The 24,533-nt window shown below is 38.2% G+C and overlaps 1 pseudogene; it reads right to left on the reverse strand.

Annotated features, from left to right (window-relative positions):
* Positions 1-21,039: 21,039 nt before the first annotated feature.
* LOC127202410 (uncharacterized) lies at positions 21,040-21,161 on the reverse strand (annotated as a pseudogene).
* Positions 21,162-24,533: the final 3,372 nt, after the last annotated feature.

The following is a 24,533-nucleotide window of genomic DNA, read 5'->3' on the forward strand; positions in this document are numbered from 1 at the left end:
GCTCATGTGTAAAACTTTCAAGGAGCATGAGGGAGAAATGCTGGGCGAGTCTTTGGTTACAAGGCAGACTCGCGTGCATTTTGGTTACAGGCTCAATCCATCTGATTTCTGTTCAGTTGAACTGTCCCTTGACAAAAGAAAGTATTGTCAGACCCTTGATAAGTAAGTAGCAGTCAATGAGTGCCCTGAATTTAATGCAGATCAAAACATATTTGTTTTTCTTTTTCTTCCACTCTTATTAATCAAGATATTTCTTCAGCGTCTTCTGTTGTTGACAGCATGAGTATCTATAAGTAGAGATGAGTCTCAGAAGTATCCCAATTCAAGTCAGGCTGAATGAAACCTCATTGTGTCATGAGGGAGAGCTCTTCCTTTTCGTAGAACGACATTGTATGCCTCAGTTTCTGGCTTATCCATTAATGAATTCCCTCTTCTCTCTGTGAGATTATACACTATTTGAATACCAAGTTGTTCTCATGCATAAATCTGGGGGAGAAAGCAGGAGGGAGAACAGTTTCACTGTGAATACGCTGAGCCACATAAGTGGCTGTCAGGTGTCCCTCAGTTCAACAAAATCTTTTCTCAGCATCCCCTGGGAAGTCTTGAACATTCCTTTGGAAATGAAAATGTTTTTCTTCTCTCTCCTGCTGCTTTGCTTTGAAGCCCACATACAAGCCATTATTCAAAGAATGAATAATCCTGAAAACTCTCCTGGGAGATCATCCTGGTGCACACTGAATACAACTCAAGACTGCAGACAGAATGAAGTGCCTTTTTGTAAATTGCTGATGTAGTTTCTTTATTTCATTCTTTTCTAAGTTGAAAAAAAATTGCTTTAAATTGTGTGTTATGTGTTTTTTTTTCACTATTAGACTGCCAATTTTAAAGACATTTTACCTGCTAGATTATTCTTTAAGTATATTTACAAATATCATAACTTATATCTCATTTGAACCTCACATTTTAGCATTCTTTGTCATTAAGCTGGTCTAGGTGCTTCATAAAGAATTTATAAAATACTTAAAATTGAGAATATGAGCACTGACTGAGATTGTGTTAGAAGAAAAGAATGCTATCAAGGCATATCTAAAGTATGCTACATTAAGATTTTTTTCAACAGTTCCCACCAGTGTGAATTAGAATAATATGTGGAGGAGGAGGTCAGTCCTCACTTGTTTATTTGCATCATACAAATCTTACTCCACTAAAGACTGTACTTCTGAGAAATCAATAAAGTATTGGGAAGTTTGTAGTAATAGCAAATATTAATTATATATTTTTAAAAACAGACTAAAGTTATCAGGAAGCTTATTATAAAGTCAGCACTTTGCTACAATTTATTAGTTACTCATATACCACATTCACAGGCAAAGCCTAGTCCCTTTTCCTACTTATATTTTTGTAAAATTATAACAGTAATCTAAACCACTTGTTTTTCAGTGTTTGTTTGTTGTGTTGTCAGACACTTGGACATGGAACAAGAAGAAGGAATGTGCAGAAGTATCGCAAATTCAGGAGGCTTCCACAGGAAACGAAGAGAGAACAAATAATGGGTTTGTATACACTGGGCATTTGATTTTCATTATTATGTGATTAACCTTTAAAGATTTGTAGCAGCATCACCATATGCATGGCTTTGGGAGAAGCTGCAGATTCTTAAACTAGTCATAACCAGAATAATAGCAAGAAACAGAAAAGTTCATAGAAGTGTGTTACTATCAGTATTTGTGTCACAAATTGTACTGCCCCATGTCTACATGTGAATTCAGTATTGAATCATAATAACACAAAAAAGGACTAAAATTAGACTGTTAAAAGAACAGAAGAAAAATTTACATAGCCCAAATAGTGAGAACTGTAAAGCAAAGACACGACTAGACTTACTGGACTATTTTTCCATGAATAAAGAGTTGGTGGCACTCAGAGGAAGGATAGCAAGTTACCAAGAAGAGACTTGATATTCTAAGAGCATATATAGGGGGAGGAGGTCTCCCTCAATCACAGACATAGGGGAGGGGAGAAGGGGAGAAATGGGAGGGAGGAAAGAATGGGAGGAAACAGGGGAAGGGCTAACAATCGAGATGTATTATGAATAAATTAATAAAATTAAAAATGAAACTGAAAAAAAAAAGAGTTGGAACTTTATTTTAAGCACAAAAGAATGTTATTTTAATTGAAAATCCTTGATGATTCTATTTTACCAATAAAGACTAAGGAGCCAGATGCTGTGATGATGAACCTGCTAGTTTCATGAGACACAGACAGCACCCAGCTGAACTTTCTACTCAGCTCATCTCCCAGTGGAGAAGGCACAAAAAGGCCCACTGGCTCAGCTGACAACACAGGAGGAAAGGGCAAAAAACCCTAAAAAACCAACCAACCAACCAAAAAACCCAAGCCAAAGGCTTGCTAGCTTAAGGCCCCAAAATCCAAAGGCCAAAGATCTAAGGAACACAAGAGCTAGAGAGCTAAGAGCCATGGTACAATTCCAAACTAAAGAAGCTCCAAAGATGAAAGACCTCTTCTATTTCTATACACTGTTGTCTGAAATACCACTCAACTCAAAGACCCTTCTACTCTTTAATCCCTGTTAGCTGATTTCTTTCTCTGACCTAGGGTTAACATTAATTAAATCCAAGGTACAGATATTTCTTGGATTAAAGGTGTGTGTAAGGCTAGCAGAAGACACGTAAATCTCCTGTTTACAATAACAAAAAGTTCTTGCGTTAAACGTGTGTCAGGGTTCAAACACACACACACACACACACACACACACACACACACACACACACACACACACACACACACACACACACACACACACACACACACACACACACACAAACAGGGATTAGGAGTTCAATCTCAGGACTCACAATGGGACCAAATATCCTACAAAGAAGAAAATTAAGGAGATATGCTTTATGGGAACAAGAATTAATCATTTTAAAATATATGAGTAGAGCAGACTATATGAAGGCAACAATGGAAATAGGGAATTGAATCAGCATCAATATTAGTTTGTGCAGGGCATTATTAAGAAAGATACTTAAAAATGACCTGATGCATATTCTGATATTATAGTGTATAGATTATTTGCTCCATTCAGTGTAAAGTATAATAGGAAAATGAGAATGAATGAATGAATGAACGAATGAATGTGACATTCTGGATAGTGGCTTTAATTCTAAGATTAAGAAAGAAGCTACTTAGATGAAAAGGTAAGGAAACATTGAGTTGCCATTGCAAGAGAAGAAGATATTCGTGAGAGGTTGTAGAGATGGCATACCAGTTAAGACCACTTACTTCTCTTCCAGAGGACCTGAATATGACTGAAATCACCCATGTCAGGCATTTATAATCTAATGTAGTGTCTTTTTCTGACATATCTTCTGATCCACAACTTTAAGTAGTGGGCTCTGAAGTCCTAGAGCTTCTCTGAAGACCAAATATAACGTATTGATAGAAATATCTTAGAAACCATTTTGTATATACATGACTGCCTATGTGAAATACTACATTAATCACATGTGTCCCAAACTAATATCTTCTTCCAATCAGAATATTGGCAACCAAAATTAAGAGTTACCTCCAAATGCGTTTGCATATACCTCAAAGGTTTACTTCATTATGTGAGCTGTATGTAAATGTTTGTAAATAATCATTAGTTTTAGATAACATTTTTCCTTTAACATTAATAGAATTAAGAAAATTTATAGAATGTATAGAATTAACAAAATCCCTCCTCTGAAGAACTAAATCTAATTATTAATCTCTCAATGCATGAATCAATTGATGCATTCACAGCTTCCCTGATCCAATCAACTCTGTTAAGCTATACTTCAGAACATTACTGCAGTGAAAAACATGTTCTTCAATGTGTCAACTCTTTATAGAGATTCTTCACAGCCAAATTGCAACAGTCTTACATTTTTTACATCATAAAAGCAAACATATCAGGGCAATGGCTTTTCACTATTTTCTAGACTGCTTTCATGGTTTAGCCCAATGCAATTGCATGTGAATTGCCAGCAAGATGGCATTCTCTCACTAAATATTGATGCCATTTCATGGAAAGGGTTTTCATACCATTTAGAATTTCTCTTGGTACTTCAGGGTTATGCTTGGGTGAAAATTTTAATTAATGATAATTATCTTGGAATGGAAAAGCTACACTTTGGCCTTTCTCTCAATTCACCCAAATTTTCAAATAAAAGGTATAAATAGGCTGTTAAATATTGTTATTGCATCTTTATCCACCAAAAGAATGGTATTCTGTGCTGCTCATCTAGATAGAAAATTGGGATGACTTTAATGTCTTGTCTATCTTCCTTCAGATTTTACGTAGTCACTGATTTATCTTGCCAATTAGACGGTGACTGCATGTAGTGCCTTGCTCTTGTTGTGAGGAGATAACATTTAAATGTCTTGGTTATTTACCCAGCTAGGATGAGAGTGCTTATTTATGAATGTTTTTCAAATACTGGATAGAGGAGGCTGTGTGTTGTGGATGAATCAATAAAACACACACACATAAACAAATGAAGCATGTCTGTAAAACATGTTTACTACAACCTAGTTAAGGCTTTTGTTTTATTGCCTTTGGAAGGTTTTGCAAAGCATTTATGATCGTTACAGTTTGATATCTGGCATTTACAAGTGTTTATGATCTTGGTTGGTTGTTTGAGAGTGTGTGTGTTGTGAGCTGCAAAGATGAAGGCATCACAGACAACTTTTATTTTTTGTCTTTTCCTCCCTGTTTTTACTAGTAACCTTGCAGCTCAGTACAAGATCTCCTCTGTGTGAATTGACAGTGTGCCAACACTGTGGTGTGAAATTGCAGTGTGTAACTTTGCCCCAAGGAATTTTGCAGTCTGGAGTTGAACTTTGATAAAAATGAATGTATTCTTTCTTCCCAATGGGAAAACGCCGAATGGCCTGGTGTGCAGGGCATTAGACCATGAGTCAGAAGTCATAGCCTTGTCACTTACGTGCTGTGTGACCTTGGGCAAACCAATTAACTTCTCTGTGCCTCAGGTTCTCCATCTGTATAATGAGGTCCATGATTCCTACCTTAAAAGGAACATGGAAGGATTAATGAGGCAACATCGGCAAAACACATTAAGCTCCATGGAAGAGAGGTGCTCTATAATTACAGGCCATTACCACGGGATTTAAAAGACAGGAAAATGGAACCATTATTTTATCTTCCATTGTAGGAGTTATTTCATCTGATGCTGCTGTGCTTGGTGCAGCCTAAAAGCTGAATGGTTTGTTTAAAATGCTTTCATTTTTGAAGGATTTCTCTTAATTACATAAAATGCTGGATTTTCAATAGCAGAGATCTCTGAATTAAGCCAATTTTGTGCACTGGAAGAATGAAAATCACTAAATATTGAGCTTTGGATGGCATCAGATTTATTTTACTGCCAAGATAGCACTAAGCTGAATTTATCTCAGGGAGATAGTCATCTACTTGATTCTTCCGTCTTAACGGAAACTTTTTTTTAAGACCTTCACTGTTAATGTGCTTTTTCATTTCTTTTTTCTTTTTATTTCTGTTGTTGTCTTTTCTTTTTCTTTCAGCAAAATAGGGTTTTATATCACATAAATAGATCTTATTCTATTTAACTACATTTTTAAATTTAAGCAGAAAGAATAGTTATTTTGTAAATTATATAAACTTTTATTTAAGAAGAGTTACACCTGTTTGCATTTTTGTTTCAGGATTGACCAAGTTTATTGTTTGTCATTATTTTTCACTGGTTCATACTCTCAACTTTTTCCTTCTAAATTTCATTTACCTGGGTTTTTTAAATTTAGTAAACATTCTCAACTTTGAAGAGTATCTGTCTGAAAAGTACCTGATCTTTCCAAACTAAGTCTTGCAGTTACTTAGTTTTTGGAAAACCAGAAAAATAAGGGCTAAATCAAGACTTGATTCAACCATACACCAAGGCAGTGCTACGAAGGTCTAGTTTAAACAAAAACTGTGCACAACAGACTTGTGTGTTTGATTACTTGGTCCCCAGCTGGTGTCATGATGGGAAGGTTGGGGAATGATTAGAATGGTGAGGCTCATTGAATAATGTTGTCTCTGAGGGAAGACATCGAAGATTTTGAGCCTGGCCCAATGTTTCACTCTTTCTCTACTTCCTATGCGTAGATGGAATGTGACGGGTCAGCTCTGTTTTCTTGTTCCTGTGCCATGCTTCTCCCATGCTGCCACCCTGCAGATAATGCTACACTGTATACCTCTGATACCTTAAAGTAAAGAAACAGTTCAATTCCTAAGTTGTTCTTCTCAGGGATGTTAAAGTAACTAACATATTCTACAGATTTTGTTTTAATTTCTGCTACTTTATCTAATGGCAGCCATATAATTCAGGTTGTTTATTTTATATGACATGTCCATTCATCTCAACAATCTGTTAAATATAAATGTCTTGTGTTTGAGCAATCAAGAGTGTGAATTCAAATACAAAGGACCTTGTTGCTGCTTACAGTTAAACATCTCATCACTGTAGCCAAGGTAAATATAGAATCAAATCCTGTGTTTGTTTGGTTTTGTCCTTTTAACATATGTTAGGTTTATTGGAGAAGAGGAACTAACAATTCAGAAAATGCCTCCATCCAGTGGGCCTGTAGGCAAGTCTGTGGGCCACTTTCATGAGTGATATGGGGGCGGGGCTGCAAGGACTGACTCACCAACCCAGGACAGTGCAAGCAGAGGTACTGGACCCCTGTCTTAGTTTAGCCAATGGACAGCTGATTCTCCACATGTGGAAGGCAAGGGTTAGTGGGCAGGGCATTGCCTCTGACAAAATCTCTGTTCATGGGATTTCATCACTGACCCCTGGCAGAAGCCCTGTGGGAACACAGAGGAGGGAGATACATACTATCTGGAGTATGAGACCTGATTGTCTGTGGACCGACAGTGGGGGAGGAGTACTCCACTTATCAGAAGTCTAGGATACAGGAATAAAGCAGAGTGGGGGGAGAGGGAAAAGGAAGAGCAGCAGAGGCAGGGATTACAATCTGGATACAATGCAAATAAATTAAGACAGAGAGAGAGAGAGAGAGAGAGAGAGAGAGAGAGAGAGAGAGAGAGAAAGGAAGAAGAAGAAAAAGAAGAAGAAAAAGAAGAAGAAGAGAAAGAAAAAAACTAGAACAAATCCTAATTCATCTCCCTATGATGCTAATAATCTGAACTTTAAAATTCCAATTAAGACCACAAAATAGAGTCATAATTTATATAATGCCTAGTACGTTCAATATTTATAATTAATTGTTTGTTTGGATTGGAATTGTTCTGTGATTACTATTTCCAATCTACTGTTCCAGATAACACCTTCAGAAGGAAAAAGCACAGTTTTGATGGAAGTTTGTTCAGAGGTTCTTCAATTAGTTTTTAATATACCAGCAAAGAGATGCTTATTGCTGAGAACAATAGAATATTTCTCTACTTTCTTTATATTTGTTTCACATAGTTTACACAATATGATAAACACTATACTATAGAATGAATAAAGAAACTGTGGTACATTTACACAAAGAAATACTACTTAGCTATTTGACAACAAGACAGTGTAACTCCAGGAAATACCCAGCCTACCTCAAAGATGAAGATCATCAAAGAATCTCCTTATGGAGATGGCTTTTAATGTTGCAAACAAGCCACTGGGCAAAACGTCTTCATATCTACCACAGATAAAATTCAGCCTAGAAAAACAGCAAGCTTGGATGCAGGCAGAGTTAATGACCAAAGTCTTCTAAGACAGGCTAAGCAAGTCCACAATAGTTCCTGCCTCACAAGTATGTCTATTAGACATGTTGGGGCAGAAGGCTGAAGAAGATGCTCCAATGTTATAGAAAATTTTGGGTGACAGTTCAGGTAGCAAACCACCTCTGTCATATTCTTATTTGGGAAGATACTAACTTGCACTCCTTGTATACCCAGGTAATTAATTATTTTCCTTCTTAAGTCTCTGATGGGTTGAAGATCAGATAGTTTAATTATATGGTTAAGCTTAGTTGTTTAGGGGTTAAGAGGTTTTTAGACTTAGATAGATGATTTAAGTTGATAAAGATGATATATGATAGATATTGATTTACATTCAGAATTTTAGATACACCAAGATAGGAAAGATATTTTTTTCTTCAAGGCTGCCAAATTTAAATTGCCAAAACAATATGAATATATATAATTCCTAATTGTGTCTTGGTTCTTCTTCTGTAGGTAGTTTATTCTATACATGTGATAATATAAATGTATACGTAAAAGTCTTTAACAAAAAAAATTTAATTGTATGTATGTGTGTCTCTATATATAAGTGATTACTTGAAATGTATTTATATTTATGATTTGAAAGGTAATATTGGAGGTTTTCAAGATAGCAGCGAGCAGTGTGGACCGCGTTTGGAGGCTCCAGTGAACAGTTCAGGGAATTGCACAGATTTCTGAGCCAGGAACACCGAGGTCAGAACATCACGGCAGCGGGAGTGCTCCACGGTTCAGAGGGACCAGGGTGCGGAGGACCTGCATGCCCCTGCACACGGGAGGAGCGTGGATTTTCTCTGATCGGAGCGGCAGCGGCAGAGGCAGCAGCATCAGCGGCACCAGCAGCGGTGGCTGAGGTTTGCAGCTCATAGCCTTCCGGTGGAGGTGATTGGTGTGGTGGCTGGTGGGAGTTGCTGCGGGAGAGGGGACTCGGGGCAGGATTTGGGTCGCGTGGAGCCTTCGGACCCAGACTGGACTCGGCAGAACGTTAGGCCCCAGAGTCCCGGGTACTGGCCCAGCCTAGCAAGCAATTCTGCCCGAGGCACTAACTCAGCTTCGGCCACAGCTCCCCTGCTGTGGCGCAGGCTTAGTTGAGCGCGCAGCTCCACGCTAGGCAGCACCTCAGCTCAGCGGCAGCTCCCCTGCGGTGACACACTCTGGGCGGAGCGCTTGTTTCCAAAACAGGCGCTAACTCAGAGCAGCCGCAGTTCTCCTGCTGTGGCACAGGCTGGACAGAGCGCTCGGTTCCACCAGCTCTAAGACTCTGGTTGGACACAGTGTGCAGTTTGAATCCAGAGTTCCTGGCTGAGATTGGTAGTCAGTTCGGGCCCTAAGTCAATAACTGACCACAGCACGCACTTTGGGCCAAAAGGCCCTAGCAGAGCTTGGTGCGTAGTCCCAGCCCAAAAATTTTGGCTGGACCCTGTGCACATTTTGGGCCCAGAATCCCTAGCTGAGCTCAGCAGACGGTTCAGGCCCTGAGAATCTAGCTGAGTTCAGCCCGTGGTTCAGGCGCAGTGTTTCTGGCTGGACTTGGCAGGGAACACAGAAGGCTGTGGATACCTTGGCCTGACCCAATGCTCATTCAGAGACCCAGAACAATTGCAGAATCCACAGCACAGGGGGGCTGAAGATCACTGGATGTGAGAGACCAGAACAACAGGGCTAACCTCCTAACATCCACACCAGTGAAGCTTTGAGCTCCCAGCATAGGGAAATTGTGAGAAAATAAGTGAATCTATCGTCAGACACCCTCCATCCAATACTGGATGCTACCTAACAAAAACAAAGACGGCAAGATGTCTAAAGGACAACGAAAAAGCATACGCAAAAAACCCCAAAACAACATGGCGTCTCCAGTTTCCAGCTATCCCAAAGAAAACAACCCAGAGAACTCAAATACAACGGAAATACAAGAAAATGACCTCAAATCCTTAGTAATGAGGATGATAATGGAGAAAACAAATAAAATTCGTAATCAAATGCAGGAAGACGCAGACAAACAGGTGAGAGACATAAAAGAAGCACATAGAATGGAACTGGAAAAATTGCAGGAAAATGCAAACAACCAGATGAAAGAAATAAATAAAACGGTTCAAGCTCTGAAGACCTATAAAGAGGCAATGGAAGAAACTCAGGAATACACAAAAAATCAGATGAAAGAAATCAAAAAATCAATTCAAGATCTGAAAATGAAAATGGATTCAATGATAAACACACAGACAGAAGAAAAACGAGAATGGGAGACCTCAGAGAAGAAGGCGAGCAACACAGAGGTGAGCTTCTCTAACAGAATCCAAGAGATGGAAGAACGAATCTCAGGGCTAGAAGATACAATCACAGATATTGAATCAACCATTAAAGAAAACGCCAAATCTGGAAAACTCCTGACACAAAACATCCAAGAAATTAAGGATACCATGAAAAGAAGAAATCTGAGGATAATAGGCATTGAAGAAAGAGAAGACATCAGATTCCAGGGCCCAGAAACTATTCTCAACAAAATCATAGAAGAAAATTTCCCCAATCTAAAGAAAGAAATGCCTATAAACATACAAGAGGCCTACAGAACACCAAATAGAATTGACCAGAAAAGAAAAACTGCCCGCCACATAATAATCAAAACACAAAACATGCAAAACAAAGAAAAAATATTAAAAGCTGCAAGGGAAAAGGGCCAAATAACATTTAATGGTAAACCTATCAGAATTACACCCGACTTCTCAGCAGAGACCATAAAAGCCAGAAGGGCCTGGACAGAGATCCTGCAAACCCTAAGAGACCACAGATGCCAGGCCAGACTACTTTACCCAGCAAAATTATCAATAACCATTCATGGAAAAAACAAAATATTCCATGACAAAAACAAATTCAAACAGTACCTATCCACAAATCCAGCTTTACAGAAGGTACTAGAAGGAAAACTCCGTCCCAAAAGGTCAAGCTCCAACCAAAACTACCCAGGAAATAGATAACTATCCCATGGCAAAAACACAATTACACAAACGCTCGACTGGAAACAACATCAAAATTAAGACTCTTAACAGTCACTGGTCATTAATATCTCTCAACATCAATGGCCTCAATTCTCCAATAAAAAGACACAGACTAACTGAATGGGTACATAAACAAGATCCAACATTCTTCTGCATCCAAGAAACACGTCTCACCCATAATGAAAGGCATTACCTCAGGGTAAAAGGTTGGAAAAAAAATATTCCAAGCAAATGGTCACAAGAAGTAAGCAGGCATAGCCATTTTAGTATCGAACAAAATAGACTTTCAACCAAAATTAATCAAAAGGGATGAGGAAGGACACTTCATACTCATCAAAGGTAAAGTCAACCAAGATGACATCACAATTCTGAACATCTATGCTCCCAATACAAGGGCACCCATATTTGTAAAAGATCTCCTAAAAAAGCTTAAACCACACATCGATCCTCACACAATAATAGTGGGAGACTTCAACACCCCACTCTCACTGAAGGATAAGTCATTGAAACAGAAACTAAGCCGAGAAATAACATCATTAACCAATGCCATGGGTCAAATGGATCTAACAAATATCTATAGAACCTTTCACCCAAACAAGAAAGAATACACCTTCTTCTCTGCACCCCATGGAACCTTCTCCAAAATTGATCATACCGTAGGTCACAAAGCAAGCCTCAATAGATACAAGAGGATTGAAATAATACCTTGTATCCTATCAGATCACCATGCTCTTAGGCTGCAATTCAACAACAACAGAAATAACAAAAAGCCTACATGTACGTGGAAACTAAACAACTCTCTGCTAAATGACACCTGGGTCAGGGAAGAAATTAAGAAAGAAATCAAGGAGTTTCTGAAATTCAATGAAAATGAAGAAACAACATACCCAAATTTGTGGGATACATTGAAAGCAGTGCTAAGAGGAAAATTCATAGCACTAAGTGCCTTTAAAAAGAAATTGGAAACATCACACATAAGCATCTTAACAACACAACTGGAAGCCCTAGAAAAAAAAGAAGCAGAAACACCCAAGAGGAGTAGACGCCTGGAAATAATCAAACTCAGAGCTGAAATTAACAAATTAGAAACTAAGAAAACAGTCCAAAGAATCAACAAAACTAAAAGCTGGTTCTTTGAGAAAATCAACAAGATAGACAGACCATTAGCCAAACTAACTAAAAGGCAGAGAGACAGTATTGAACTCAACAAAATCAGAAATGAAAAGTGAGACATAACAACAGACACTGAAGAAATTCAAAGAATCATAAGATCCTACTTTGAAGGCATATACGCCACAAAATTTGAAAATCTAAGGGAAATGGACAATTTTCTTGATCAAGTTCACTTGCCAAAGTTGAATGAAGAACAGATAAACAAGCTAAATAGTGCCATTTCCCCTACAGAAATAAAAGCAGTCATCAATGGTCTCCCAACCAAAAAAAGCCCAGGGCCAGATGGTTTCAGTGCAGAATTCTACCAGACCTTCAAGGGCGAGCTAATACCGATACTCTTCAAGCTACTCCAAAAGATAGAAATGGATGGAAAATTACCAAATTCATTCTATGAGGCCATAGTTCATTGATACCTAAACCTCACAAAGACTCAACAAAGAAAGAGAATTTCAGACCAATTTCTCTTATGAACATAGATGCAAAAATACTAAATAAAATACTTGCAAAACGAATACAGGAACACATCAAAGATATCATTCATCATGACCAAGTAGGCTTCATTCCAGGCATGCAGGGATGGTTTAATATACGGAAATCCATCAATGTAATCCACCATATAAACAAACTGAAAATAAAAAAACCACATGATCATCTCCTTGGATGCAGAGAAAGCATTTGATAAAATTCAAAACCCATTCATGTTTAAAGTTTTAGAGAGATCGGGGATACAAGGCACTTTCCTCAACATAATAAAGGCTATATACAGCAAGCCAATAGCCAAAATCAAAGTAAATGGTGAGATACTCAAGGAAATTCCTCTAAAATCAGGAACAAGGCAAGGCTGCCCACTCTCTCCATATCTCTTCAATATAGTACTGAAAGTTCTAGCCAGAGCAATAAGACAACAAAAGGAGATCAAGGGGATCCAAATGGGAAAGGAGGAAGTCAAATTATCCCTGTTTGCAGATGATATGATAGTGTACATAAGTGACCCTCAAACTTCCACCAGAGAACTCCTAAAGCTGATAAACACCTTCAGCAAATTGGCTGGATACAAAATTAACTCAAAAAAGTCTGTAGCCTTCCTATACACAAATGACAAGCTTGCAGAGGAAGAAATTAGGAAAACCACACCCTTCACATTAGCCACAAGCAATATAAAATATCTAGGAGTGACCCTAACTAAGCAAGTGAAGGACTTGTATGAAAAAAATTTCAAAACTCTGAAGAAAGAGATTGAAGATGACCTGAGAAGATGGAATGATCTTCCTTGCTCATGGATTGGGAGAATTAACATAGTAAAAATGGCCATCCTACCAAAAGCAATCTACAGATTCAATGCAATCCCTATCAAAATGCCTACACAATTTTTTAAAGACATTGAAGGTTCAATTCTGAACTTCATATGGAAAAACAAAAAACCCAGAATAGCTAAAACAATCTTGTACAATAAAAGGTGCTCTGGAGGACTCTCCATACCTGATCTCAAACTGTACTATAAAGCAATAGAAATTAAAACAGCATGGTACTGGCACAGCAACAGGCTGGTTGATCAGTGGAATCGAATCGAAGACCCAGATATGAATCCACACACATATGGTCACTTGATTTTTGACAAAGAAGCCAAATCCATTCAATGGAAAAAGGATAGCATCTTCAACAAATGGTGCTGGTCTAACTGGAGGTCTATGTGTAAAAAAATGAAACTGGACCCATATTTGTCACCTTGCACAAAACTCAAATCCAAGTGGATTAAAGACCTCAACATAAAACCAGAGACACTAAGCCACTTAGAGGAAAAATTGGGAAAGAGGCTGGAACATATTGGCACAGGAGACAACTTCCTGAACAGAACATCAACGGCCCAGGCCTTAATGTCAACCATTAATAAATGGAACCTCATGAGGCTGAGAAGCTTCTGTAAGGCAGGAGACACTGTCAAGAGAACAAAGCGACAGCCTACAGACTGGGAAAAAATCTTCACCAACCCTACATCTGACAAAGGTCTAATATCCAAAATATATAAAGAACTCAAGAAATTAAACACCACCAAACCGAATAACCCAATTGAGAAATGGGACATGGAACTAAACAGAGAATTCTCAACAGAGGAGTATCAAATGGCTGAGAAACACTTAAAGAAATGCTCAACCTCCTTAGTCATCAGGGAAATGCAAATCAAAACAACTCTGAGATTCCATCTTACACCCATCAGAATGGCTAAGATCAAAAACTCAAGGGACATCACATGCTGGCGAGGATGTGGGGAGAGAGGAATACTCCTTCATTGCTGGTGGGAATGCAAACTAGTACAGCCACTTTGGAACTCTATCTGGTGCTATCTCAGAAAAATGGGAATAGGGCTTCCTCAAGACCCAGCTATTCCACTCCTTGGAATATACTCAGAAGATGCTCCAGCACACAACAAGAAACTTTGCTCAACCATGTTCATAGCAGCCTTATTCATAATAGCCAGAACATGGAAACAGCCTAAGTGTCCCTCAGTAGAAGAGTGGATAAAGAAACTGTGGTACATATACACTATGGAATACTACTCAGCTATTAAAAACAAGGAATTCCGGAAATTTGTGGATAAATGGATTGAGCTAGAAATGATCATAATGAGTGAGTTAACCCAGAAGCAGAAAGAATCAAATGGTATATACTCACTTATATCTGCATACTAGGCCAAGGGACATGTCCCACAAAGCCTTCACTTACCAGGAAACTGGGAAGAGGGGAGGGCATCCTATTGGGACTCTAAATGTGAGATGCATAGGAGAATAGCAAAATAAAAGGATCCAGAGGGTCCTAGAAATCTACAAGTAGAACAATATGAGAGGCAGATTTGGGCCCAGGGGTCCCGCTCAAACTAAGGCACCAACCAAGGACAATACAGGAGGTAAACTTTAAACCCCTTCCCAGATCTAGCCAATGGTCAGAATATTCTCCACAGTTGAGTGAAGAGCGTGATATGACTTTCTCAGGTACTCTGGTGCCTCACATTTGACCATGTCCCCTGGAGGGGGAGACCTGGTGGCACTCAGAGGAAGGACAGCTGATAGCCAAGAAGAGACTTGATACCCTATGAGAATATACAGGGGGAGGTAATCCCCCTCAGGAACAGTCATAGGGGAGGAGAATAATGGGAAAATGGGGGGGGGGGAGGAATGGGAGGATACAAGGAAAAGGATAAACATTGAGATGTAACAAGAAGAAATTAATAATAAAAAAAAGACAAAAAAAAAAAGAAAGAAAAAAAAAGAAAGGTAATATTAAGGATTGATTTTGCTAGTCAGCAATTTGAGGTAAGGCACATAAAAATAATAAAATAGTAACTATTTACTCACTATTCTCATCCTCACAATAAATGTAATGATTTTTATCACTAAACTGGTAGGATAAACATGTTTTAAAATGGTGACTTTCTTTTCCAGGTCAGACATTTTATAACAAGATTTTTCTTTGATTTTTGTCTGGCTCCCTATTGGGATCGTAAGGACTGATGCTTAAATTTTTCAACAACATTTCTGAATAAAACTCAATTTTCTTCAATGAGCATATGCACAGGGAGAGTATAGATGCCATTGTACTGCTAACACAAAGTAAACATATGCTGGGAAACGACTCAGTATATAGAGGAAAGGCTTTCAGAATTCAGTAGAAGAGTTCTTCATATATAGAAGCAGTTTAAGGAGCCATAATTTAAGTGAGTTAGAGTAATTCAGAAATGAAAGAGAGGGCCTGATTCAAGTGATGACAGGCAGAAGAGGCAGGGAGGGAGACAAAACATGAATAATTTTCCCTTCATGAGCACTGCGTCTTTGACACATGTCCACATTGTTCCACATCTGCAACATGTCCATCATTTGATGGAAGAAAATGATATTCAGAGATGATAAGATGGTAATTTGAAACTGGATTTGTCAATAGTCATTTCACATCTGAGCACTGGTGATTCTTTTATTTCCTATTTACATTTCTGTTGCTTTTATAAAACTCTATGATCAAGGCAACTTATAAAAGAAAGCATTAATTGAGCCTATGGTTCCAGAGGATTATACTTCATGATGGCAAGGTATAGGCATTATGGTAGGAACAGCTAAGTGCTCAAGTTCCATAAAGCAAGGAGAAGAGAAAGGTATAACATTGGAAAAGCTATGACATATCTTTTGAAATCTTGAAAGTCTTCACTTACCAGGAAAATGGGTCAGAGGGAAGGACATCCTATTGGGACTTTAGGTGAAAGAAGCGTGGGAGAAATAGGATCCAGACGGTCCTAGAAACCTACAAGAAGAACATTATGATAGGCAGATCTGGGCCCAGGGGTCCTGCTCAAACTACGGCACCAGCCAAGGACAATACATGCAGTAAACTTCAAACCCCTACCCAGATCTAGCCACGCACAGGACATTTTCCACAGTTGAGTGGAGACGGGGGACTGACTTTCACACAAACTCTGGTGCTTCATATTTGACCACATCCCCTTGATGGGGACTCTGGTGGCACTCAGAGGAAGATAACAGGCTACCAAGAAGAGACTTGATACCCTATGAGCATATACAGGGGGAGGAGGGCCCCCTCAGTCGCAGACATAGGGGAGGGAAGTAGGGGAACAGTGGGAGGGAGGGAGGAATAAGAGGATACAGGGATGGGCTAACAATTGAGATGTAATATGAATAAATTAATAATATATTAAAAAATAAAATAGCAATTAAGTAGGGGAAAAAAAGATCTTAAAGTCTGCATCTTATAACATGCCTCTTCCAACATAGTCACTCCTATTTTTCCTATACAGGTCTGTTACTTAGGTATCAGACATTCAAACACATGAGTCTATGAAGGCCATTTTCAGTCAAACCTGCAGAGGTTGAACGGTGTAAAATTCAGAAAGTAATTGAGTTTTCTCAGCAAGGGTTTCTCTGGTATTTTTGATCTTTAATCCTGTCATAGAGGGGCAGACTGAAGCAAGACTTTTCTCTCAGACAACACAGAGCTTCACCCTTGCTTTCCACCCTGTATGTCACAAGATGACCTTTGCTCTATGCTTTTAGCCCTTTTATACTTCCAAAAACATTTGATAATCACATTTACTTAAAATGTCAAAAAGTTCTTAATTTTGTTATTGGTGATAATTAGAGATGTCTGCCCTGGACAATTGTAAAGAGTTTATGAACTTCAGTTTCTATGAGTTCTAATAGTGTTTTTAAAAATTATTTTACAAAGACTAAAAATCACATATGGCAAAATTTAATGAACAATCTGGGTAACACAGAGAATATATTATTCTTAGAATAATTTCTAATATTAAAATAATTAGGGTATCAAGTTTCTTCTTGGTAGTCTGCTTTCCTTCCTCCTAGTGCCATCGGGACTCCCCATCAAGGGGACATGGCCAAATATGGGGCAGCAGAGTTTGTGTGAAAGTCAGTCACAATCTCCACTTAACTGTGGAGAATGTCCTCTCCCTTGGCTAGATCTGGGTAGGGGTTTGATGATGACTGCACATATTGTCCTTGGTTGGTGCCATAGATCGAGCAGAATCCCTGGGCCCAGATACACTCATCATTAAGTGTTCTTCTTGCTAGCATCATACTCAAGGGGAGGAGGTCCCCCTCAGTCACAGTCATAGGGAAGGGGAATGAGGTGAAAGTGGGAGGGAGGGAAGGAGGAATGGGAAGATGTACGTGATGGGATAGCAATTGAGATGAAATATGAATTATTTTATTTTTCAATAAAAAAGATTTTAAAAATTTAAAAATAATAATTATTACATTCAATTTTATATAATATATGGACACAAAGCTATATATAGAGTTAATATACTCAAGTACTCAAATCACATATCTGTACCTATAGATGGCTATATATGAAAATCCTTTACATACTATCTGTTACATCATAGCTGCTTGTTAAAATCACATACCACACAATTAAATATTTATGTTTGAGTATGAGACTATTTCATTTATCCATCTTATTTTAATACACTAATCATATAAAAATCATTCATGATTTCTACAAAGAATTCACAGAAAACAAATGAGTGTCATAATTCTACTACACAGATAATTTTTAATTTGGTGGAGTAAAGTAAAATTATAATATCAAATGTGATGATTTAATTGAGTTTTTTAGTTAACATTTGACAGTATTAAATTCTCTTGACATAAGACTGCTAGATACAACATATTGCCATCATTTAATTAAGAAACTATCTACTCTTCAGTGTTTTATTTTAAACTACAAATGGATTTTGACTCTTCTTCTAAATCATATTCTTTTACAAAGTAACATTCCTATTTCTAAAAGTGAAAATGCTAGATTAATGACTATGTACATTTAAAAAAACCTTTTTGTACCAGAAATCAAACTAGTTTTCATGAATAAAGTCTTGCCTCTAGCTTACATTTTTCCCTTATCTGACCTACTTGGAAAAGCCTATGCTTTTGTCCCTATGTTCTTTCTCTTCTTGTATCTATTCAGGGTATTCATGTATATGACCCCACTGAATGTGTATATTCAGAAGATCATGTGTATATATTTCTGTGTGTTATAGTGCTTTTATATTTTTTATAAATCCAGAAAATTTGATTTATATTTACTTAAATTATGTTAGTCTTAAATTTCAATATATTAAATATTTCACAGTAAGAGGAATATACCTCTTGATCAGAAGTCATTCATTAGTCTTTTCTGACACTGATTTTATGTACCAAATTTTATAAACTATAGATCTATATATACCTCTTGCATTAAGATGAGATTGAAAATAAATCTCTCTATCAATATCAAAAGTCTAGAGGAAGAGTATTTTGTAAATTGGAAATCACGACGACCTCTGTTTCACTCTGCTCCAAGGATCACATAAATGTAGCCACACATAATGGTGCATGCTTTTAATAACAGTAATGGACAGGCAGGCAAAGGTGGGTGCTCTAGATTTTTCTCACCAGCCAGCCCAGGTTTGAGCAATCCTGTCTCAGAAGCAAGGTACACAGTGCCTGAAGATTGACACCAAAGATCAATCACTGGTCTACACACACACACACACACACACACACACACACACACACACGCTGCAGCGAGAGTCCCATCCCTTCTGTGTAACCTGAGCTACTAAATGATTTGAATTTATTTAAGTGTCACTTTGGAATACTCAAATAATTTAAGTATAACTATGCAAAATCAAGGAAATTGATAAGATTACAGTTTTATTTAAAAAACAATCATGATTTCTGGTTGGATAGTTTACAATAATAAAAAAGCCAGTAATAACAGTAAGAATTCTTCTTTCTTGATCTCTCTTTTCTGTCTTCTGTGTGATAAGATGCTGTGTCCCACCTCATGTCCACTCTTAACTCAGGCCTCCAGAATTCCAGATAATATATCATTCACTAAAGATTCTAAGGCCTAAACCAGAATAACATATCTCTCTCTCTCTCTCTCTCTCTCTCTCTCTCTCTCTCTCTCTCTCTCTCTCTCTCTCTCTCTCTCTCTCTCTCTCTCTCTCCCCCCCCCCGTGTGTGTGTGTGTGTGTGTGTGTGTGTGTGGTTTTAGAGACAGGGTCAAAGACAGACCAGGATTTTTGAAAATTTTGTATTTCTGATTCTCTGTTTCAACCTCTCAAGTTCTAGGGTTACAGACACGAACTACTAGACACAGTTAAATCTGTTTTTCTGCTCTTCTTTTTCTTCTTTTTGTTTATTATTTATTTAAGACATAGCCACCTCTCCTTGAAGGGGAAGCATGATGGCACTCAAACAAAGAACAAGCAGGCTACCAAGAAGAGACTTGATACCCTATGATCTTATACAGGGGGAGGAGGTCCTCCTCTGTTTTAGACGTAGGGGAGGGGAGTAGGGTGAAAATGGGAAGAAGGGTGGAATGGGAGGATCCAAGTGCTGGGATAACAATTGAATTGTAATCTGAATGAATTAATTAAAAATTTAAAACCTCGAAAAAAAAGACATGTTTCTATTACATAGCCTCAGTTAACTTATGTGGGACTCTGCTGCTTAATGTTCAAGTCTGTCTACTCTGGATAGACAGTTTCATTCTTGGTCTATGAAGAATGAACTCCTTTTCTCAGTGGGGAACTCACTCCACCTTAACTGCTGATTCCAGATTTGTAAGGGGCTTTTCACAGTCCTAAAAGAAAACAAAGCCTAGACCTTTCCTTATAACAAGCACAAAGAATTTCAGGAAGTACCACATTCCATGCTGAGAACTTAGCCTCTAACAAAGTCCATTTATTAAACCTTGGCACCATCCCCTCACACATAGAATATTTTTTTCATTTTTATATATTCATTCATATTACAACTCAATTGTTATGCCATCCCTTGTATCCTCCTATTCCTCACTCCCTCCTGTTTCACCCTATTCCCCTCCCCTATGACTGTGACTGAGGGGCACTTCCTCCCCCTGTATAACATCATAGGGTATCAAGGGACATCTGTCTGGTCTTTGGTGATAACAGTTTCTTGCTGTTGTATGGCCACAGACGCAGACAAGATCCTGGTGGCAATACAGGCCAAGTCCCACAATGTTCTCAGGTGGCATCACTGGCTACTTATAGCAAGCTGTTCCTCACTACCTTCAAGTCTCCAGTTCTGGCTCTCTTCGTTGTTCCCTCATCCTTCTGTTTCTCCTTTTCTTCCATTTCTCTACCACTTATTTGAACGTCTTTGATGATCCTGGAGTCTCAATATCTGTGATTATCTCAGTTGCTGTCTTAGGTGTGCTCATTCATGCAATATGGCACAAGGCAATGGTCAGCTCTGGCATGGTCTGATACTCAGACCTGCTCCAGTGGTTGACTGGTTTTCATCTCAGGCTAGCTCCTTGGCAGTGCCCCATGGCAATAATCTGATGATCTTCTGAGGATCACTCCTTGCCCGCTGACACCAAGGGACCTTGTGAGAGGATTGCCTGTGTCAGGCCAGTGGTCCAAGGAGGTTTCTTCTAGTCTATAGCTTGCTCCCCTCCTGGGATCTTGTATGGGAATGTGCAGGGCAGGGCAGGGCAGACTTGGTGGTTTTCTCAGGTGCTGAACTGGTCTTCATCTCAGTGTTGCTTTTTTCAGAGAATGTTAGGCTACTAACCATGAAGATGTTCACAGGTCAGAACACTGATCGTAGACACAGCCTCCCTCTTCTCAGGCACATACTGGTGCACAGGTAACACAACAGCTAAACCTCTAACACTGAACACTTCTAGCATCAGCACAAAACAATTTATAAAAGAAAATGTTTAATCTAAAGGCTCATAGTCCCAGAGGTTAGATTTTATTACTATCATGGTGGGGAACAAAGTAAGGGCATACTAATAAAGCAGTAGATGAGAGATCACTTCTTTTGTTTGTTTGGTTTGTTTGTTTGTTTGTTTTGAGACTGGGTTTTTCTGTGTAGCTTTGGCTGTCCTGGACTCACTCTGTAGACCAGGTTGGCCTCAAACTCACAGTAATCTGCCTGCCTCTGTCTCCCGAGTGCTGGCATTAAAGGCGTTTCTCGCTTAGAGAGATCACATCTTGATTCATAAGCACAGTGAAGAACGCTGACTAGGAAAGGCATAGGATACTGAAACTTCAAAGCCCACCCTCCGTAATAGATGTCCTTCAAACAAGGCCACATCTCCTATTCCTTCCTACACAGTTCTACCAACTTGTGACTAAGTATTCAAACATATGTGCCTATGAGGTTTGTCATTCAAATGTCAGCATCATTCATAAAATTTTGTTTTCTGTATTATTTGTGGTTTACAGTTAATCCTGTTATTTGGGTCAATAAATTTTGTTGGTTAAATTCACTTATTTTGTTCTCTGTCAATCCAGAAAAAATTAAAATTTCAGTTAATGGATTTTCTATGATTTTCATTTTGCAATATAACTTATATTTCTTTGCTTCTATTTTTGGATTTTTCACTTGCTGACTGATAAGACTTTTTTTTTGGCACAGATAATGTGAAAAGTCATAGAGTCAGAACATGGATGTTAATTGATAATCCTTTTTCATCTACTACATAACTCTCTAGGTTCCTGATTTTAAAAACGTTATCTAGTTCTCCCCTTATCCTTTTGTTTTCCTGTGAGGAGACTCCAATAATTATTTGAATAATTTTAGTAGGTAGTCACTATGTTTAGGACTGTCATTTGTCACACAGCTTTTGCATGCTGTGGTTTCAAACCCAGTTGAAATGCTGATAATTTTACATACTTTATCAACTTTTCCTGTATGTTATTATTACAATATATTCATCCTTGCACATGAGCCATGTGTATGTACATGGGGAGGAGTTTAGATGTCAGTGCCTCTTACACTTTTTCCAAATACATTCCTGAACTTTGAGGGAGTGGGTATGATAAAGAAATCTCATTTACACTTGAGTACCCTAAAGTCTTTCACTTTCTGTGCATGGTCCAGTTGTGAGTCTTTGTGTTAGAACTCAAGAGACTGGGACAGCATGCACAAGACATAAATGAAAGTGTGTGCTAAGACAGACACTTAACTAATAAGATGTTTGCTACTGCTAACTGATGGGAGAGGGAAAATCAAGTTTTCTCAATGGAGTAGCAGTAGCTATGTCAACCATATTAATGAATAGACCCCATATTCAGGAGCATTTGGATAACAAAAAATGAACTCTTCAGTTTATATGTGTGATCCTTTTTGGCTTATTCTTTACTTTTAAGAGAAAGAGAAAGAACATAAATCTGTCCGGATGGGGGAGTTCTGGGAGGAGTTAGTGCAGGTATAATAATATCATCAAGTATATACAGTTTTTAAAAGTAAATAAGAAAATAAAAATTTAAAATTCTTATAAAATTTCTAGACATGACTTGCTAATGATCTTAGCTTGGGAAAGAAAATCCCAACATTGTTAAATGTCAGATATTCTTTAAATAAAGTCTTTTTGTAGTGATACACCCTTTCAATAGCCAATGACTGCTTACCTTGGTTATTTATATTAAAATCTGAATACGATTCTTAGGAACAAGCCACCATCTGGTATAGGTCACTCCTGTTGTGTCCTCCTGCTGTTACTAGGGCTACCCATAGGAAAAGGAAAATTTGGTGCCTCTTCCCCTGCAAGTGTTATACAAACCAGATTCTAATTTGGGCTACTAGTCTGGAATGGTTATTTGCAGAGCTCTTCTTGCCTAGGCCAAAGTCTCTCGCTGAAGAATGAGGAGCAAATCTCTGATCCACATGCATCCCAGAAAAACTGCTGTGGTCCGATTGCTAGTAGACAGACTTACTATTATTCATCATGGTATGTTAGTTTGTCAAAGCATATGACTAAAGGTTTTACAAACTTATCTATTTGGTGGGCACAGTTCTCCTTCATTCGGGAAAGAATTAACTTACCTGGTTCAGACTCTATGCCTAGGCTCTTCTGGAGAAACAAAAACAAGGTAGGGTGCAGCTTTTGGGGTATGAGGATATACAATGTCTTTGGTTGTTAATGAGACTGGCTGAGATACAAATGTCTATACATAGACAAGCCTTCATGTTTCTCTGTGTTTCATAATTAGAGGCCATTCTTAGTACGGCATGAAGGAATAATTGCAGATGTCTTACTTCTGCTCATACAATGAGCAGAGAACCATCCTTAATTGTTTTGTGCATCCTGTACACTTCATACAATTATGTTTGAAATGTATGCTTGTGAGAAATTATGTTTTCAGAACAAAAGAACAGGACACAGGTCCTGGATTGGACCTGACAGGATTCATTCCTCTCGGCATGCTGGACTCTGAAATCCTGCATCCACCATGTTCTAGCCCCAGGTGCATCCATTGCTGTTATCCATCAAAACAGGACAGCTTCTAGGACAGTGTTGTAGAAAGCTTGTGATCCCTTCTGATCCAGCATTTCAGACTGTCCCACACAGGGCTCCTATTATGCCTGGAATTTCTCAACATTTAGACAATGGATGACAAATGCTATCCCTGGTTTGCTTAACCATTACCCCCAAATTTTGGGACCCCCTTTCAATGTATTATGTACCCTAAATCAGCCTGAAGAAGAAACCTTAAGAGAACAACATCCAATTTCCTCTAAGGAGAGTTGTATAGTTTCTGTTTGGTCTCTTGGTCTAAAGATGCCTTATTTTCACTGGGAGTTGCTTATAAGTTATTATTGGTCTTATACAGAAAAGAAACTAGGTTGGACTAGGGATATCTCTCTTTTGTTTTAACTTTCTTTTGTAGATAAGGAAATAGGAGCTGTAAAGAAAGAAAGGAGGATATACAAATATAGAGGGAGGATAGTAAAAAAGATGGATTATTGAATCTACTCCGCAAATCAAGGTCTTGTTACTCACAAATAATATTATTTTTAATTCATTGGTATAGAATTGTGAATATTGATGCAAATCATGGCCATGTCAAATACTAGTCTAATTTTATCACAAGAATATATATTCTAGGTCTAACAGATAGATATGATTCTATAGATATACAAGGTCAAATAGTTAAATGATGTCTTCATAAGCCTCAGAGACCTACAGAATATGGCATTTAAAGATGTTTTTATTATTCTAAAAATTCTTTGACAACAAGACATGTTAACTCCTGCAAC

Source organism: Acomys russatus, chromosome 18 (assembly GCF_903995435.1).
Source record: "Acomys russatus chromosome 18, mAcoRus1.1, whole genome shotgun sequence".
NCBI lineage: Eukaryota > Metazoa > Chordata > Mammalia > Rodentia > Muridae > Acomys > Acomys russatus.